This window comes from Balaenoptera acutorostrata, chromosome X (genome assembly GCF_949987535.1).
Source record: "Balaenoptera acutorostrata chromosome X, mBalAcu1.1, whole genome shotgun sequence".
Classification (NCBI taxonomy): Eukaryota; Metazoa; Chordata; class Mammalia; order Artiodactyla; family Balaenopteridae; genus Balaenoptera; species Balaenoptera acutorostrata.
The window spans coordinates 102,059,611-102,076,911 of record NC_080085.1 but is presented as its reverse complement, the minus strand read 5'-3'; positions in this window follow the sequence as shown (position 1 = coordinate 102,076,911).

Below are 17,301 nucleotides of genomic sequence, written 5' to 3'. Positions count from 1 at the left end.
TCTTGAGCTTGTGTGTCCTTTCCTGTGCATGCACATACATTTTGTTACTCACCTGTGTGCCTTTGCTCATGCTGTTTCTTCTTCTGGAAATTCCTGCCTTCCTCATTTGGCTAACTACTACTCATCCTTTAAGACTCTGCTTAGGCGTTACCTCCTCCAGATCTTTCCCCAATGGTCGCGCCTCTATTACTACAAACTGGGTTTAGATGCCTCTCCTGTGGATTCCTATGCTACTCAATACTCATTTTACATTGTGTGAAATTATTTGCTTACAGTCCTCTAGACTGCAAATTCTCTGAGGGCAGGGAAACTGTCTTAATCATTCCTGTATTTCCAACGCCTAGCACAAAACCTAACAGACACAGAGAAGGCACTCAGGAAATGTTTATTAGAAAATTTGACTCAGAAAAGGCCATTTAATAACTTTGTGGTCAAAGAAGGGAAAAGACAACTGGTCTAGAATCCATCCCCAAAAGATCATAAAATACCAGGAGCTCATTTTCTCTTCTTTGGGGATCTGACTTATTAACTGATGAACAAACCGTGTTTGTGAATTCTTTTATTTATGGGACTTGAAAGAAGTGTAGAAATTGAGTGGGAATGTTAGCACAAGTTCGTGTGCCCGAAGCACAGTGAGGCCAAACAAACCAAAACATCGGAGTTTGGAGCAGAGAAAGGTTTATTGCAAGGCCATGCAAGGAGACGGGTGATTCATGCCCTAGAAAGCCCCCGAGCTCCCCGAAGGGTTTCAGCAAAGCAGTTTTAAAAGCCAGGTGAGGGAGGGGGGGTCACGGGGTATGTGATCAGCTGATGCACAATTCTCTGATTGGCTGTTGGCGAGGTAACAGGACTGTGTCACAAGGGTTAACATTATCAGTCCTTAGGCCTGGGCCCATGTGCTCATGGTCATCAAATAGTTGACATCTTCCATTTGGTGGGGGGTTTTCACACCTGTAAAACAACTCGGGAAATGTGCATTAAATACTGTTATCTAGGTACTTCAGAGAGGAGCTAAAGCAGAGGACGTGGGGGAAAGACCTGTCCCAGGAAGGCCCTGTAGGGTCCTGCTCGGTTACAGGCACGAGAGAGAGGAAACTACATAAACTCAGTCACAGGGTAGGAATGAGCATAGTATGGGAGAACATGAAACGAATCTGTTTGTTGGGGTTAGAAATAAAGTTGGAGAGAGAAAGAGTGACCATTCACGTGCCTTTAAATCCAGGCCTAAACCATGGTCTGGTAAGCTATAGTAAAGTGATTGCAAACTTGGGAATCACACATAGCACACTCTATTTTTGTTGTGCAAAAACACCTCAAAATTATGACAAATGACCTTCAAGCATCAAGTTGTGCAATGCTGGACTTTAAACTATGGGCCGTCTCCTCCAGGACACACACACCTCAGACATGAATCTGCTTAGCCTAAAAAAAAAAATCATTGACAGAATTTTAAAGATTTATTTAGTAGTAAGTCATTAGCAACTAAAAATCAGCTCCTAACTATGACTTTGTCCAGGAAAAGAAACATTAAAATAAAAACTGACCCAATAGTTATAGCCCACATTCTTTCCCCTTCTTACTGAGATTAAATTTATGTCACTATCCATGGAAGTCCCTTCGATCTTATTTTTAGTCACTAAGTATAAAAGGGTATCATTATCTAAGGCTTTCTTCTAGCTGTTTGGATGTGAAAATTGTGCACAAATCAGAAGGCAGTTGAACAATCTCACAAACCCAATGCCTTACTGAGTAACCACACTGTTTTCTAGACTTCATCTGGAAGAACCCTATTAAACTTCACCAGCTGAAAGTATAAGAGAAGGAACCCTACTAGTCTACCTACAGGAAAAAGAAATATATTTCTGGAAAAATTCTCTCATAGTAAATGTGTGTTTATGAAATATCCCTTTAAAGTTTATAGTTTCAGACAACCACTTTATTCAAAAATATCTGACTACACCCATAGTCAAAATATTAATAATTTCTGAAAAAGTTTCATTCAATCCTAGGAAGTAAAACATACTTAGGAAAGACAATCACATAGATTTCCTTGCTGCCAGCCAAAGAGGTAATGATTCTCTAGCTATGTCAACTAGTGAAAGGACAGAGAAAACGCTTACTAGTTTCCTACAGAATACTAAAGGATAACATGCCAGAGACCCTTGAAAGGAAACAAAGGCGCCTGATGCATAATTTCATACTGGTGCTTTCTAAACAGGAAAAGTGAATCTGTTAACTTTCATGATTTTTTTTTTAACATTCGCCATAGCATATCATACAGCTTTTCTTAAGTATTATGTGTACAAATCATAGGTGTACAACTTGATGAGTTTTCACAAATATAACACTCCCATGCACCAAGTTCAAGAAACAACAGTGCCAGAAGCCCAGAAGACCCCTCCTTACCTTCCTCCCGTTTAACTGCTATCTTGAATTTTAACGTGGTAAATTAGTTTTGCCAGTATTTGAACTTTTCATAAGTGGAATATTATGGCATCTACACTCTATGCTTGACTTCGTTTCGCTCAACATTACGTTCTGGAGACCCAACTGTACCGTAACATAGATCTGTAGTTCATCTATTGTCATTCTGTATAGTATTCCAATGTGTGAATATACCACAATTTATTTATCTGTTTTACTGATGACATTTGGTCTGTTTCTGGATTGAGGCTGTTTTGAAGAGTGCAGCTATGAACTTTCCTGCAACGTTGTCTTCTGTACGTGTTTCTATTAGGTATAGAGCTAGAGTGAATTTTCTGGATCACAAGGTATACCCTGTTCAGCTTCAGTAGATGTTGCCAGTTTTCCAAAGTGATTTTCCAATTTACATTCCTACCAGCACTACCCATAGATTTTTTTTAAACATCTTTATTGGAGTATAATTGCTTTACAGTGGTGTGTTAGTTTCTGCTGTATAACAAAGTGAATCAGCCATACATATACATATATCCCCATATCTCCTCCCTCTTGCGTCTCCCTCCCACCCTCCCTATCCCACCCCTCCAGGTGGTCACAAAGCAATAAGCTGATCTCCCTGTGCTATGTGGCTGCTTCCCACTAGCTATCGATTTTACATTTTACCCATAGATTTTTAAAGGTCACATGGAATAGAATGGGCTGTGGAAGAAGCAGAAGGAAGATGGCAGGAAGAGGGTGCTTGGTGGGAAAAGAGAAGAAATAATTATTTACCGAGTGGGGTACTGTGTTAAGTGATCTATATTTATGATCTCATTTAATTCTCATAGAACCCCTTTGAGGTAGAAACAAGTGTAACCCCCATTTTACAAATGAAGAAACAGAGGTTTAAAGAAGTTACACAACTAGTAAATGACAAGTCTGATATTTGAACCCAGACTTTGTGACTCTAAATACTGTGCTCTCGGACCACTTTACTATGAGAACATGAGGACAAGATGTTAGAAAATGCTTTATCTGTGGCATTCCTGCTGCATAGGGCTTGGTATTCCATCAGCATTAATGGCGATATGGAATAATCAGGCACCATTTGACCCTCCATATCCAGTAGAACAGTACACATAGGTGAAAAGTTTCACATAGGTGAAACTCTGCTTAATTTCATCTTCAGTGAGATTGAACAAGCTTATCTGTATTCCCTCCTTGAAGGAGAAGTCACGACTTAGACAACATCTGTGCTTCCTTCCCAGCGGAGTCTCACATTGTCAATTTTCAAGGGTCATCACTGAGAGATTCGGATTCAACTGACTCACAGTGAGGATGACCAGTAATGGGTGTTCAGGGTGAGGGCTGGATTTCAGTAGTGAGAACTTCAAAACAAAGAGAGACACACCTTGCTCTCTAAGGTGTAACAAACACATAGGATTTAGAGCCTACGGAACACTTAGGTGCTTCACTAACCATCCCATACAATGCAGATTTTTCTTCAAAATATCATTTACCAAAGCACTTTTTAATATAAGAGATGTCTGAATCACACTAGGCAATGGAGCTAATGTGGATTTTTTAAAAAAATAAATCGAGAATGTTCTCTCCCAGGACAGAGAGGGTCTTCCTTCAGTACACCAATATTTATTTTTTCTATCACCCTGAAACTTTGATTATGTACCCACAAGAGGTACTCTTTAAATTGTTAGTAACAATGAATAAACATTCTAATTTGACTTAGACTTAGTTATCTGATACTATTGTAATGATGCATTAAAGAAGAGAAATATTTAGTTTTCACCCTTGATACACTGGTACTTCTCCTTTTAAAATCATTGCTGTAAAGCATGCATACTGCTAGTTTGCATTTACAATAATAAACTGTATCAGAACTATGTGCTATAGCACTTAAATATCAAGTCCTTTAGAAATCCAGGTGCCTAATCTTTTGCTTTCCCACCTAAGGAAATTATTCATTTCATATGAACCACAGAATAACTAATCTTAACTTCTTAAATAAAAGCAAGCATTAAAAAAAAATCGTTTCAGTATGAAACTTAACTGAAATCCACCTTCTAGGGTCCTTTAAGAAGATAAAATCAACTAAAGAACAGTTATGATAACACTATCTATGTTGATGTGCAGGAATTCTCAATCTTTTATTCTAATTAATAAAGGTCAAAATGGGAGTTGACATTACAACATATTCTAAAGAACTGGAAAAAGAAGGGCTATGAACAAAACCGATCATGTGTATACAGTATAGGATTTATTTCTTCTTGCTTGGCTGAAGTCCTTTAATTTAAAAGTGATGTGCAGTAGAATGTCTAATATGTGAATAATATAATGCAATTCTTTCTTCCTTCACCAGGCACAGCGATGTTCTAGCTTCTTTTGCTAAAACTGACATCTGAGGCCTCCTTCATCTTGCACTTTCTTTTATTGCTGAATTTCATGGCAACTGATTTGTTTGTGTTTTATTACTGTCAAACAGTACTGTTACTAACAACAATAATGTTATCGCCTCTAACAACAATAACAATAACCAGAACAACAGTAATAATATCAGCTACTCTTTGAATAGCTGCCGTATGCCACACACTTTATGCTATTTTCAATCCTCACAACAACTCTACCAAATAGGTACTATTCTTATCTTTATTTTTACAGATTAATAAACAGGCACAGAGAGGTGAAATAACTTGTCCAAGGTCATAGGGCTGGAAAATGCAGGGGCTGATATTCAAACCCAGTTCTGTTAACAAAACCTAAGTAACAAAACCAGTAATCATACTGCAAGGCTTCTCATTCCCACCTCAGCCTTTTTTTTTTTTTTTTGTAGTTTGTTTTTTTTTTAACGTCTTTATTGGAGTATAATTGCTTTACAATGGTGTGTTAGTTTCTACTGTATAACAAAGTGAATCAGCTATATGTATACATATATCCCCATATCCCCCTCCCTCTTGTGTCTCCCTCCCACCCTCCCTATCCCACCCCTCTAGGTGGTCACAAACCACCGAGCTGATCTCCCTGTGCTATGCGGCTGCTTCCCACTAGCTATCTATTTTATGTTTGGTAGTGTATATATGTCCATGCCACTCTCTCACTTTGTCCCAGCTTACCCTTCCCCCTCCCCATATCCACCTCAGCCTTTCTTGATTATTCTATAATTTCTTTTCCTCCTCTCAGCATTCCTCCCTTTTGTTGTTTATTTTTATTTCTCCTTCCTTTACACTATATCATGCCTAACCCAGTCCTTCTTACAAACTGTTTTCCCTTTCTTGGCAGTCTCCCCTCCTTCTATCCCTCCCCTCTCAGTCAGTCTCTCTTTAAAACACAACAAAGGGTAATTAGTATTCATCACCATCCTGAACAGATAATACCTTAAACCCGCCAGATATCTCATTTCTCCAAGCTCGGGATCTCTTTTGGGAGAGGAGGGGTGATTCAGCGTATAAGCCAATTGGGATCAGTTCCATGAACTTCCTACAACCAGAGATCAATTTATGAAACCAGTACCAAGAGCTCTGCCAATACACATGGGAGGGAGGGCTTGTAAATGAAATGGAGTTCAGCTCCATAATTGGTACTCTTATAGTTATTAACAACTGTGGGGTACAGCAATCAGTCACTGGTGGTCAGGATTTCAGGCTGCCCATGACCCTGTGTTATTGGGACGCTGTTGTTTTCAGGCTTAGGAGTGGTGATACGCCTGCCTTGTAATTACGTGACACCAGTTAATGCCTCAATGTGGGTTACAGACTGACTCATTTGTTTAGATCTTTTGTGTCTAGAAATGAAAGAGCTATATGATTAAGACTTACTGGGAAATATTATTGAAAATGCAGGAAAAATTAAAAAACCACCTCTTATGTAATGCCTTTTCATTGAATCATTTTACCAATTTGAGTTGCTTATTCCAATGAGGTATGCTAAGTGAAATAGGTGCAATGTGTATTAGTCCTATTTTTCTAAATTGTTAAGAGAAAATCACTAACATTGCTGTCTCATAACTTCTTGATGCAAAAAAAAAAAAATCTATGGAGCTAGGAAAAATGGCAACATTCTATGATATAAGTATTAAATCTTATTACCTATTCTAACTAGGATGTCCTTTAGGAAATAGAAAAAATACTTATATTGATACCCAGTATATTGAACAGTGGTGGGTACACATGTAACTTTTTTCTGATTATTGCCTTTAACCACAGTGTGTTGAATCTGTGTGTCCTGACCCATAAAAACACCTCAAGAATAAAACTGTCACTATTTGCAGATGACATGGTATTTTCTCTAATCATCAGGGAAAGGCAAATTAAAACCACAATGAGATATCACCTCGCACCTGTTAGAATGTCTATTATCAAAAAGACAAGAAATAACAATTGCTGGCAAAGGTGTGGAGAAAGGGGACTCCTTGTACACTATTGATGCAACCACCATGGAGAACAGTGTGGAGGCTCCTCAAGAAATTAAAAATAGAACTACCATATGATCCAGCAACTCTTCTTCTGGGTATTGATCTGAAGAAAATAAAAACATTAACTCAAGAAGATATATGCACCCCTATATTCATTGCAGCACTATTTACAATAGCCAAGATACGAAAACAACCTAAGTGTCCATCGATGGATGAATGAATAAAGAATATATTATATGTGTATATATATATGGAATATTATTCAGCCATATAAAAGAATGAAATCTTGCCATTTGCAATAACATGGATGGACCTTAAAGGCATTATGCTAAGTGAAATAAGTCAAGCAGAGAAAGACAAATACCACATAATATCACTTATATGGGGAATCTAAAACAAAAACAAACAAACAAAATAAGCTCATGGATACAGAGAACAAATTGTGGTTGCCAGAGGCAGGGGTTGAGGAAGGTGGGCAAAATGGGTGGTCAAAAGTTATAAATGTCCAGCTATAAAATGAGTAAGTACTGGGGATGTAATGTACAACATGGTGACTATAGTTAATAATACTGTATTGCACATTTGAAAGTGGTTAAGAGAGTAGATCTTAAAAGTATTCACCACAGGAAAAAGTTGGTAACTATGCCAGGTGACAGATGTTAGGTAGACTTATTGTGGTGATCATTTTGCAATATATACAAATATTGGATCATTATGTTGCACACCTGAAACTAACATAATGTTATATGTCAATTATATCTCAAAAAATAAATTAAAAAAAGAGGAAAACTGTAACACTTCGCACATATAACTTTTTATATATAACTTCTCGTATGATCCTCCCAATAACACTATGAAATAGGTGGCAAATGTATCATTGACCCCATTTTACAAAAGAATCAAAAACACAAAAGAGCATGGGATTCTCCCAAGATACTGTGTTTTCAAAGGACACCTATGTGAGTGGCAGAGCCAGGAATGAACTCTGGTTCCCTGCTTCCCAGACCTGTGCTCTTTGCTGGAGCCCCACTCTAACCCTCACTTTAGGGGCTCTGCCTTATCCTTGCAACTAAACTGACCTTTGGGACCTAAGCAATGAAATCTTCTTGGACAGGGTTGGTCCAAGACAGAGAAGCCTTATTCAGTGTCTCTTCCTACTATATTAAAGCAACATTCTGGTAAAGAAAGGGCCACTTGGCGCATATACTACACTAGGTGCTTTGGGGAAGCTGTGGGTAAGGAGCTTGCAGTCTTTCTCAGGAGGGTGTTAGAGAGTTGAACAAGAAAATGAATAATCAAGTGCTAAATTGTGAGTACAGACTTAAGTGCTTGGATGATTGGACTAGCTGGAGAGAGTGTCACAGGAGACTTAGGATAAGCCTTGACTGAAAGGCTTAGGGTTTATGGGACAAGATAACTAATCAGGCAGGAATGAGGATAAAGCAGCATAATACAGGTCTGACTAAAGCAAACAATTTTGTGTGACTCAATGCAGTGGGATTACCAGACTGCAAGGTTCATGAAGAGGGGACCTCGTCTTGTTCACCGCTGTATCCCTGGTGCCTTGAAGAAGGCTTGGAGCATAGCAGGCTCAAGAAATATGTTTTGCTTGCTGAGCCTGAGAATAGAGATGCCTGAATCTGGATTCCACCTTGCAGGTAAGAGGGAGCCTTTGGAGTTATCAATAATAGAATCACTGGAGCATTTCACAAAGTGCCTCTAGAAATATTTCAAATTTTATTTTGTATCCAGGCTTCATCCTACATCCTCATTCTATCTAAGGATATCTCAAAGTAGATAAGGGCAAAACAGCAGTCCCAGTGCATGAAATGAGGCTAAGGAATGACCAAAGTAGTATTCATTTTTATTTCTTTGGCTGTCGTCAGAATCAAATTTATTATAATATTTGTGTAATTTCTTGTGGCTTGAAAATCTAGATTTAAATTTATTTGCACAGTTGATAAGACTATAATTTGGTATAAATTTTTGGAGGGAAGTTTGGCAACATGTATCAAAAATTTGAAAAATGTTCATACCCTTTGACCTGGTACTTCTTAATGCTAGGAATGTAGTCTAAGGAAACAAAGATATGAACAAAAATTTAGCATAATCGAGAAAAACTAGTAACGCACCAAATAACTAAATATTTTGTGACTGTTTCAGTTAATTTTATATAATTCAACCAAGAAAATTTCTGTTGTAGAATAATTACATACAAAAATGCAAACATGTACTCAAATAGACTGGAAAAAGTCCAGAAGAAATTATGCTAAAATATTAGGGAGGGGGTTCTCCAGGTGATGAGATAATAATTTATATTGCCAATTATCACATATATTTTTTATAATCAGAGAAAAACTATACTTTCTGAATTTATTTTTTTAATCTACCTTCTCATCCTTTCTGCAGAGGCAAAAGAAAAGTAAATGAACGGGGACAGAGAAATGGAAGTGACAATAAATTCAATGTAATTGAGGAACATATCAGTAGGTATTATGAACTATGCCTAGGTACCCTAAGCCCATTGTTGGAGTAATTCTGCAAATTACTCCCTTATCTTAAGGTTCTTGCCCCAGTATGACTGTTCATGCAAATAACAACAGAAAAAAAGTTAAAAAAAGAGTTCAATTCAGATGGTTGTCTGCTTTCTGATGTCCCAGGGAGGGGAGAGTGGTATATGTAGCTCTAAACGTGGGAATCTCTTTGAAATCTAGTCTAAACCTCTATTCTTCTGCTTCCTGCCCTTAAAGTTGGTGTAAAATTTAAAACAAAAAATGAAGGAAATAGAATCTAGCAACTTTGACAGTGTTTACTTCCTCCCAACTTTGCAGTAACTGGGAGTATTAAGAAATATGACTACTAACCTCAAACAGGCAGTTCCCTGCTGGCTTTCTGCTGACATCATCCGAGGTAATGCCTGGGTAGCAGAGGGGAGGGTGGTTCTTTTCTGAACTCCATGCCCCTATGGCCCACGGGCTTTCCTCTTTCCTTCTCCCTTGCCTCCCTCCTCTGCCCCATGCCCACTTCTCACACATGCTCAGTCAGCCAGTTGGAGCGAAAAAACTACTGACAGAGCATGGCAATTTCAAGGTATAAACTATCCACAGGTTAGGTAAATTGCAGGTACACAGGCTTATTATTTAAATTAGCTCGGCACAGCTTACATGTTAATCAGGCCCTTAAAGAGGCTGTTGGTCTAGATTTTTCTCCAAAGCTGGACAGCTCATTCATTTGGCCCTCTACTTTCCTGACAGACAAGCAGTCCCACCCCTCAGGGCTGAGGTAGAACTGCACCTTTTTTAAGTACTCCAAAATTATATAGCATATAATACTTATTTTACCTATTGAGTATAAAAGCAATATTTTTGTTGTAAAAAATCACAAAATAAGAAAAGTATAAAAAAACAAAAATCATCCATAATACCTCCACCCAGATACAACCACTGTTGTTCAGACATATACTTTGTATCTATGTAAATATTTATAGGGACTTCCCTGGTGGTCCAGCAGTTAAGACTCTGCAGCTCCCAATGCAGGGGGCCCAGGTTCGATCCCTGGTCAGGGAACTAGATCCTGCATGCCGCAACTAAAGATCCTGCATGCGGCCACAACTAAGACCCGGTACAGCCAAATAAATAAATAAATAAATATTTTTAAAAATGTATTTATAAGTATATATGTATATTTATATAAACAAAATAAATCAGTTTCATGTTGTAAAAAAAGTTTTGCACCCCTTTTTTTTTGCACCTAGTGTTATATTTTGAGCATCTTCTTAGGTCAACATTTTAAAAAATGGCGTCATAGCATCCCTTTCACATGGGTATGACAATTTATTTGACCTATTCTTGGCGATTTATAATTTTTTAAGTTTTCATTGCTATAAATAATGTCTAGATAATCATCTTTGCCTATAAACTATTAAGGATTATTTCCTCAGGATAGTGTGATTTGAAATCAGAAATGACTGCTTTAAGGTTTAAGACATATTTCTAAATTACCATCCAAAATTGTACCAATTCACATTACCTCCGGAAGTCTATCAGAGGACCTTGGCAATTCTTGGCACATGACAATTATGGGCCAATACTTTCAGTATGGTTTGGGAACCCTGACCCAGTCCCAGGTATGCAAGGGTCTTACCTATTTATTTGCATCCCACATTTACTGCAATTTCCTACCTATAATCAGAAAGACTCTCTATGGACCTTCATGGAAAATCACTTTTTTTTTTTTTTTAAGTTTTAGGAGGCTGTATTTTATTTTTTGTCTTTAAATTTATTTATTTATTTATTATTTTTGGCTGTGTTGGGTCTTTGTTGCGGCAAGCGGGGGCCACTCTTCGTTGCGGTGCGCGGGCTTCTCGTTGCGGTGGCTTCTCTTGTTGCGGAGCATGGGCTCTAGGCTCGCGTGCTTCAGCAGTTGTGGCACACGGGCTCTAGAGCACAGGCTCAGTAGTTGTGGCGCACGGGCTTAGTTGCTCCTCAGCATGTGGGATACTCTCCAGACCAGGGCTCAAACCCGTGTCTCCTGCATTGGCAGGCAGATTCTTAACCACTGCGCCACCAGGATAGTCCCTGGAAAAATCACTTTTTAATATGACCTTGAAGTCAAATTAGTGGTGGTTTTGTTATCTATCTCTTAGTTACATTTCTCTGTGAATTCCACTTACATCCTAAATCTCATCAGAATGTAATAAAAGTTACAGGACAAATGTCCATGTGAAAATCTTACTGGCAGCTAATGTGATTTCAGATGACCAAACAAGCCACTAAATAAAGTGTAATTCCCTAATGTTTTGTGTATGATTTTAATTAACTTCAGTCAATTCCTGCGAAAGTTATAGGAGAGAAGCCTAACATTTCATGAGGGGTATCATGTGCCAGGGAGTGTGTGCTTCTCACCTTACATGAATAATCTTATTTAATCTTCACAAAGCTCTTAGGTGAAGTTCTCACTGTGCTGTTTTTCCGGTAAGGAAATTGAGGCTTAGAGAGTCTAAGTAACTCTGTTCCAACCACTAGAAAATGGCAGAACCACATATGAGGCCCAGGTCTATCTGACACCACAGCTGGAACTCTTTCCACTTCCCCATGTGACATTCTGAAAGGTAAGTTGAAACAGAGATATCACCTCCTATGATCAATAATTTTCACCTTTTTGCTACTTTTTACATTACTTTTACTATGTTTGATTCTATTTCCATCCAAAACCCTTCTACCGTTAACTAGTACTACCCCAGGAATATTCTGAAAATGAATCAATAAGTGATTGCAGAGCCCATTAGAAGGCTAAATACAGCCACCCAAAAACACAACACACCTATATGAAGTATATGACATTGAAGCTGCTGTAAGAATGACTTTGGCTCCAATTTTAATGTTGTCTATTAGTTTATCTGTAGATGTGCACTTTCTTATTTCACAATATTGGGAGAGAATATTTGTCCTCAGATACCTTCATTGTAAGTCTTGCACCAGATACCTTCATTGTAAGTCTTGCAGACATCTACAAATGCCACACAGAATTTAATCTGTATGTCAAGGTACAAGTTACTAAATATGAGGTCAGAACTAATCTAATGTATGAATCAACTTCTTTCAGAGCATGTCTCTCCCTCCTCTTCCCTTAAAAGGAATGGCTTGCATTTCAAGTGTTTGTTTCTTGTTTCTTTGAATAAATTATTAACCACTTGTATGAGAATCCTATAAATGTTTGGGAAACAATCTCTGAAATGATTCTTTTGTCCACAGGAGCCATCTTGAGTACGTTAAAGCTGTTGGAATTTACAAGATAGCGCCTAGTTACAGAACTGGTATTGTCCTAGATAAACTCATACTAACAAGCCTTGTAAGGCAATTTATGATTATCCCTCCAAGCCAGAGTTTCTCAACCTCAACACTATTGACATTTGGGGCCAGATGGTTCTCTTTTGTTGGGAGGGATTCCTGTGCTCATAGTATGTTCAGCCGCATCCCTGACCTCTACCCAGTAGATGCCAGAAGCAACACTCCCCCCCACTCCAAGTTGTGATCATCAAAAATGTCTCCAGACACTTTCAAAAGTGTCTGAGGGTGGAAGGTAGTAGACAAAATCTCTCCCAGTTGAGAACCGCTGCTCTCAGTACAATGTCCTTAACTTCTTTGTAGTGAGGTGCTACTTCTGATTTCCACTCAGAGCTTGAGATTAAGGTAAAGAAAAAAGAAATGGCTATAGAGAGGAAAATGCTTGAGTTGGGGAGGTGTGGTCAAGAGGGTAGGGTATATCTACAAGGACATAAAATATTAACCTCTTCCCTACTGGATTGTTTTAAAAAAGAATCAAGAAAGTTATATTTGCACTAATAGATAACACATATATTTGGGAAGTATATTGGAATGGTTAAGAATTTAGTCTGTACAACAATATGAATCTTTATGGGAATCCCAGCTCTGCCACTTCCTATCTGAATGACCTTGGACAAGTTTCCTAAGCATCCTATGTCTCAGTTTCCTCATTTGTAAAATGGGGACAATAATATAGCACTTTTTTCACTGGATCGTTGTGATGAGTCAATAATAGAATGTAAATAAAGTGCCTATTAGGGCAAAACAAGGAAAGCACCCCAAAAAGGTAACTCCTTTTAGGTAAGCAACATAAAAAGACTCTTGGAAAGTTGTTTGGGGACTTCCCTGGTGGTACAGTGGCTAAGACTCTGCACTTCCACTGCAGGGGGCATGGGTTTGATCCCTGCTTGGGGAACTAAGATCCCACATGCCACGGCCAAAAAAAGAAAAAAAAAAAGAAAGTTGTCTGACTAGTTCTTTTTCCACCTTGATGTTTTGATTTTGGAAATACAGAAAAAAAAAGGTACTATACCTATTTTTGTGAGCTAACCCATAGAAACTTTCCTGAACAATTTCTCTAATAATCTTCCTGCTTAAATGGAATTTTAGCTTTCTTATTTTTTTTTTTAATTATTATTTCTTTATTTATTTTGGCTGTGTTGGGTCTTCATTTCTGTGCGAGGGCTTTCTCTAGTTGTGGCGAGTGGGGACCACTCTTCATCGCGGTGCGCGGGTCTCTCACCATCGCGGCCTCTCTTGTTGCGGAGCACAGGCTCCAGACGTGCAGGCTCAGTAATTGTGGCTCACGGGCCTAGTTGCTCCGCGGCATGTGGGATCTTCCCAGACCAGGGCTCTAACCCGTGTCCCCTGCATTAGCAGGCAGACTCTCAACCACTGCGCCACCAGGGAAGCCCTAGCTTTCTTATTTTTAACAAGGAAATGATTTCCTGAATTTTTAATCCATGTATGATTATTAAAGAATAGGCTAGAACAACAGCAGAATCCCCGAAGCTGCCCAAAGGACCTGCACGTCTTATGCACACGTGCACCCGGAACTAGAGAGTCCCAGCCATTCTGGAGCCACTGCAAGGATTATTCAAAGTTTGTGAAGTAAGAGAGAGTGCAGCAGAGGCTGGCTGGATTTGGGCCCGTAAAATCATGTTAGACCTGTTTGGTTCATGTGTGATTGAACTGGCTTGTGACAAAACATTTAACTATGAGGCCAAAACTTTGACCTTTTCTGGATGACTAAGAAAAATTTACCAACTGAATTGAAAACATCGAAGACCAAGCTCATGTACCTCTCCCTTGAATCACAACAAATTTAATATCCAAGGTCCAACTACAAAGTAGGCAGCTATGCCTTTGAAGAGAAAAGGAAGAAGGAAATTGATTTCAATGCACATAGAGATTTAGCAGTCAGAAGTTCTGTTATAAATATCTCCTGTATCTTTCAACCCCTCCCTTAGATAACAAGTCTAAGATCCCTTAAGAGCCATGAAAATAATGTGAAAAATGTTCTGTTCTTGTCAGCCTCCCTAAATCTCCTTTAAGTTTCAGCATCAATATTAACTCAGCCAACTACGTCAGTGCTTCAAGAAAGAGAAGTGTTTACCAGCAGAGAGAGATCTACACTGAGACTTTGACGACGGCCTCTTGCACAGACCTTGAAACCTAAAAGCTTCTGCTGACTGATGCCATGATTGTAACTAAGGAGAACCTGAGATATTTCTCTAGCATTTGCCTCTCTTGTCAGCCTGATTCAAATCTGTTCAACTTCAAGACATAGTATAGACATAGTATAGAAACTCAGGGTCTGGACCATACTTTCCCAATGTCCCTGTGTTTCTTTCTACATTACTCCTACCCCCGATAAATAAAAGTGCAAAGCAGAAAATCAAAATCATCAATAATCCCATCCACCAAAATGTAACATTTTGGTACATAAATAATTTGAAACTTTTTCTATGGAGATAACATATTTTTTAAAAAAGCAAACAAAGGATCACTTGATAAATTCTTTTAACGAGTGTTTTTCCTTATCTATTATATATACATATTATTTTGAAGAGCAACATACTTACAGACAAATGTACAAATTGTAAGTATACAGTTGCCTGATTTTTCACAAAGTGAACATGCCCCATGTAATCATCACCAGGTAAAGAAACAAAATATTACTGGTTTCCCAGTGCTTTGTGCCTCCTCCCAGCCACAGTGCCCATGCCAAAGGTAAAACACTATCCTGACCTCTTTCACCGTTCACTTTTATGTTTCTGAACTCTTTATGAATGGAATTATAGACTATGCACTTGTTTCTGTATCTAGCTTCCTTCATATTTTATTATAAGATTCATCCAAGTGGTTGCATGTGGCAATAATCACTCACCCTTTTTTTTTTTTTTAAATAAATTTATTTATTTATTTATTTATTTATTTATTTGGCTGTGTTCGTTTCTGTGTGAGGGTCTTCGTTTCTGTGCGAGGGCTTTCTCTAGTTGTGGCAAGCGGGGGCCACTCTTCATCGCCACTCACCCTTATTATTGTACAGAAGTCCATTGTGTGAGTGTACAACGTTATTTATTCATTCCATACTTGATGAACATTTGGAAAGTTTCCAATTCTTGGCTATTATGAATAGTGCTACTTCAGAGTATTCTTGTACATATCTTTGGTGCATTTTATGTTCACATTTCTCTAAACATAATTAAAAGTGCAATTGCTGGGTCATAGGCTATGTTAGCCGTTTTCCAAAGTTGTGTAAGTTTACACTCCCACCAGCAGTTCATGGGCATCCTAGTTGCTTTACATCCTTACCAAAACTTGTTATTATCTGTCTTTTCCATTTTAGCTGTGCAAATGGATGCATTTGCACAGGATGCACAAACCTGAGACACAGGTTTGCGTCTCAACCTGTTTTCAATTTGCAATTCTCTGATGATTGATGATGCTGAGTAGCTTTTCATAAATTCATTGGATATCCTTTTTTGTGAAGTCTGGTCAAGCATTTTACCCTTTTGTCTATTGGGTTGTCTGCCATTGTTGATATGTAGAATTCTTTAGATATTCTGGTTACACCAATTTTGTTGGTTATATGTATTATAAACATCTCCCAGTCTGTAGCTTGTTTTTTCATTCTCTTAATGATGCTTTCGATGAACACAAGTTCTTAATTTAGTGTCCAGTTTTACAGCATCATCTTTTGTTAATAGTCTTTTTGTGTCCTGTTTAAGAAATCTTTGCCCAAAGTCAGTAAGATATTGTCCTGTTTTTGCTAGAAACTTTATTGTTTTATCTTTCTCATTTAGATTGGCAGTCCATCTGGAATTGATTTGTATATGGCGATATATGGAGGTGAGATTTCCTTTTTTTCTATATCTAACCAAATAGGCTATGAATCTAGCACCATTTATTGAGAAGGTCATCTTTCCCTGATGCACTGTAGTACCACTTCTGTCATACATGGAGTAACCATATATGTGCAAATGGGTTTCTGAACTCTCTATTCTGCTCCATTGCTCTATTTATGTAATTTTGTGCCAACATCATGCTTTCTTAACGCTTGTAACTTTATAATGTCATTATCTGGCAGTCCATGTCCTCCATCTTTATTCTCTTCGTCTTGATTATTCCTGGTCCTTTCCATTTCCATAAAAACTTTAGAATAAGCATTTCAATTCCCACAAAACACCTGCTGCAGTTTTAATTGAGCCTGCTACAGAATTTATAGATCAATTTGGAAAAACGGATATCTTTACAATAGTGAGTCTTCAAAACTATGTGCCTGGTATATACCTCCATTTATTTAGGTCTTTTTAATATCTTTCAGTGAATCTTTGTAGTTTACTGTGCATTGATCTGACATAGATTTCATTTGATTTCTCCTAGATATTTGCTCTTTTTATGGTATTTTAAATGCTATATTTTAAATGTTCATTTTCTATGATTGTTTCTGGCATATAAATACAGTTGTATATTTGATCTTGTAGCAATGACCTTAATAATTCACTTATTAATTGCAATAGCTTGTTAATAGAGTCTTTTGGATTTTCTACATACACAATTTCATCTGTGAATAATGACAACTTTATTTCTTTCTTTCCAATACTTACACCATTTTTCCCCTATCTTGTTGCATTGGCTAAGACC